Raw genomic sequence first — 4,269 nt, 5'->3', positions numbered from 1 at the left:
ATTCTTTTTGAGGGTTCAGAGTTCTCCGTCTCTTCGGTGTTTACTCCTCACCGTCACCGTCACATTGATTAATACCTGTCACCCCGTCCTTTTTTTTTTACACATGCGTGTGTGTGTTTCTCTATCATTACACATGTATGAAGAAATACAGGATGTCCTGTGATTGTGTTGAGGACAGTAATGAAGTAAAGACAAATTAAACACACCTGTGAGAAAATCTGCATCAACAGTGTGTGTGTGTGTTTCCCTCCCAAAACCACTCATTCTACAGGTATGAAGAAATACAGGATTCAAACACACACACACACACACACACACACAGTTCTTGATTCTGGATCTCACACAAACCCTTTATTCATATAACACAAAGGCAGATTCACATTTACATTATTGTTGGTCTGTATTAGAGAGAAAGAGAGAGAAAGTGTGTGTGTGTGTGAGAGAGAGAGACTTTCTCATGGGAAACAAGGAAATGAGAATAAAGAATGTGAGAAGAATTTTCTCAATAAAAGAAATAAAAGACCTCAACATTTACTAAGATTAATGTACTCGAACTGTTCCAGATAAAAAGTTTCACAGTGTGGGACATGATGGGACAGTGTGGGACAGTGTGAGACATGATGGGACAGTGTGAGACATGATGGGACAGTGTGGGACAGTGTGAGACATAATGGTACAGTGTGGGACAGTGTGAGACAGTGTGGGACAGTGTGAGACATGATGGGACAGTGTGAGACAGTGTGAGACAGTGTGGGACAGTGTGAGACAGTGTGGGACAAAGTGGGACAGTGTGAGACAGTGTGGGACAGTGTGAGACAGTGTGGGACATGATGGGACAGTGTGGGACAGTGTGAGACATAATGGGACAGTGTGAGACAGTGTGGGACAGTGTGAGACATGATGGGACAGTGTGGGACAGTGTGAGACATGATGGGACAGTGTGAGACATGATGGGACAGTGTGAGACAGTGTGAGACAGTGTGGGACAGTATCGGACAGTGTGGGACAAAGTGGGACAGTGTGAGACAGTGTGGGACATGATGGGACAGTGTGAGACAGTGTGGGACAGTGTGAGACATGATGGGACAGTGTGGGACATGATGGGACAGTGTGAGACAGTGTGGGACAGTGTGAGACATGATGGGACAGTGTGAGACAGTGTGGGACATGATGGGACAGTGTGGGACAGTGTGGGACATGATGGGACAGAGTGGGACAGTGTGGGACAGTGTGAGACATGATCGGACATGATGAGACAGTGTGGGACAGAGTGGGACAGTGTGAGACAGTGTGGGACAGTGTGAGACAGTGTGAGACATGATGGGACAGTGTGGGACATGAAGGGACAGAGTGGGACAGTGTGGGACAGTGTGAGACAGTGTGAGACATGATGGGACAGTGTGGGACAGTGTGAGACATGATGGGACAGTGTGGGACAGTGTGGGACATGATGGGACAGTGTGGGACAGTGTGAGACAGTGTGGGACAGTGTGGGACATGATGGGACAGTGTGAGACATGATGGGACAGAGTGGGACAGTGTGGGACAGTGTGGGACATGATGGGACATGATGGGACAGTGTGAGACAGTGTGGGACAGTGTGGGACAGTGTGGGACATGATGGGACAGTGTGAGACAGTGTGGGACATGATGGGACATGATGGGACAGTGTGAGACAGTGTGGGACAGTGTGGGACAGTGTGGGACATGATGGGACAGAGTGGGACAGTGTGGGACATGATGGGACAGTGTGGGACATGATGGGACAGTGTGGGACAGAGTCGGACAGTGTGAGACAGTGTGGGACATGATGGGACAGTGTGGGACAGTGTGAGACATGATGGGACAGTGTGAGACAGTGTGGGACAGTGTGAGACATGATGGGACAGTGTGAGACAGTGTGGGACATGATGGGACAGTGTGGGACAGTGTGGGACATGATGGGACAGTGTGGGACATGATGGGACAGTGTGGGACAGTGTGAGACATGATGGGACATGATGGGACAGTGTGAGACATGATGGGACAGTGTGGGACAGTGTGGGACAGTGTGAGACAGAGTGGGACATGATGGGACAGAGTGAGACATGATGGGACAGTGTGGGACAGTGTGGGACAGTGTGAGACAGAGTGGGACATGATGGGACAGAGTGGGACAGTGTGGGACATGATGGGACAGTGTGGGACATGATGGGACAGAGTGGGACAGTGTGGGACAGTGTGGGACAGAGTGGGACAGTGTGAGACAGTGTGGGACAGAGTGGGACAGTGTGAGACAGTGTGGGACATGATGGGACAGAGTGGGACAGTGTGAGACAGAGTGGGACAGAGTGGGACAGTGTGAGACAGAGTGGGACAGTGTGAGACAGTGTGGGACATGATGGGACAGTGTGAGACAGAGTGGGACAGAGTGGGACAGTGTGAGACAGAGTGGGACAGTGTGAGACAGTGTGGGACATGATGGGACAGAGTGGGACAGTGTGGGACATGATGGGACAGTGTGGGACATGATGGGACATGATGGGACAGTGTGGGACAGTGTGGGACAGTGTGAGACAGAGTGGGACATGATGGGACAGAGTGAGACAGTGTGGGACATGATGGGACAGTGTGGGACAGTGTGAGACAGAGTGGGACAGTGTGAGACAGTGTGGGACATGATGGGACAGAGTGGGACAGTGTGGGACATGATGGGACAGTGTGAGACAGAGTGGGACAGAGTGGGACAGTGTGAGACAGAGTGGGACAGTGTGAGACAGTGTGAGACAGAGTGGGACAGTGTGAGACAGAGTGGGACAGTGTGAGACAGAGTGGGACAGAGTGGGACAGTGTGAGACAGAGTGGGACAGAGTGGGACAGTGTGAGACAGAGTGGGACAGTGTGAGACAGTGTGGGACATGATGGGACAGAGTGGGACAGTGTGTTTTTTGTGAGAAAATAAAAGTTAACACACACACTGTCCATTTAAAGTACAAGTGAAAGAGAAGGATAGACGACAGAACCGTACGTTTAGTGTTTTTGGTTTAAGTGCGCCATTTTTCATGTGTTTTCGTGTGTCATGAGCTCCATGTGCTTTGTGGTTCCGAGAGGAACAAACACTGCTTTCGGGTAATTTTGAATTGGGTTCATGTCATGTGCTTTTGTTTACATTACCATGTGCTTTTGTTTCTGTTCTAGTCCTGTCATTGGCATGTTACCTGATTGTGTTCACCTTTTTTGTGTTACGCTCTTGATTAGTTTGACTGTGTATGCTCTGCTGTGCCTTTGTCTTGTTGTGAAGGCAGTGGTCGTGTGTGTGTGTGTGTGTGTGTGTGTGTGTGAGATAGTTTCGTGCCTTTACGATGATACTCCATGTTTTAAAACTCGACCATAATGGTAGTAAAATTAGCTTTAGCCCTCACCATCGGCTGTCACAGCCAAGTGGACTGCAAGTGGACAACACACGTGGTGAGTTAGAGACAGAAGTGGAATGATGCCCATGCTGTAATCTTAAACACTGGCCAAGTGAGCTGTGAGCTGTGTGTCACATGAGCCAGTCCTGCTGGAGGTGCATTTTCCCACACGTATATCACACTGTGTGTGTGTGTGTGTGTGTGTGTGTCCTTGTTCCCCCTATCCAAGGCTGCATGATAGCCACACACTCTGCACTGTGAAATTTATTAGCTTGTCTTTATTAGCGGTACTCTGCATATGCAGTTAATTATTTTAGTTTAATTATAGTTATGAAATTGATTCATTTATAGGAATTTCAAAATATTTTTGCTTCTTAAAATTGAATAAAGATAGCTAGCATTACAAAGAGAAGTTGTCACTGATGTATACTAGCTAAAGATAAATTGCTAGCTTGTGACTCACAGCGCCGCACAGATCTGATTCGCAAAACATTTGATTCACATAAACAAGCAGTTCAAAAGAATCAAATCACTAAAGTGATTCATATTGTCTATATTAATATACATATACAAATTATATACATAACTATATACTAGAAATGTGTTCATGTGTGTGTGTGTGTGTGTGTGTGTGTCTGTGTGCACCATTCTCATGTTTCAAATATGTGAAATAAATGCCACAGCTTAACTGCCCACGTGGCCTTATAGAGTCTCTCTCTCACACACACACACACACACACACACACACAAAGGAAATGAACGCACTGGTGGGAAAAGCCAGTTTTGACACACCCCCTGTCATTCCTAACGGCTGTGCTGTGTATGTGTGTGTGTGTGTGTGTGTGTGAAGCGTCATACAGATGTATTTCAAAATGAC

This window comes from Pangasianodon hypophthalmus, chromosome 8 (assembly GCF_027358585.1).
Source record: "Pangasianodon hypophthalmus isolate fPanHyp1 chromosome 8, fPanHyp1.pri, whole genome shotgun sequence".
NCBI lineage: Eukaryota > Metazoa > Chordata > Actinopteri > Siluriformes > Pangasiidae > Pangasianodon > Pangasianodon hypophthalmus.
Note: the sequence above shows the minus strand (reverse complement) of the source record.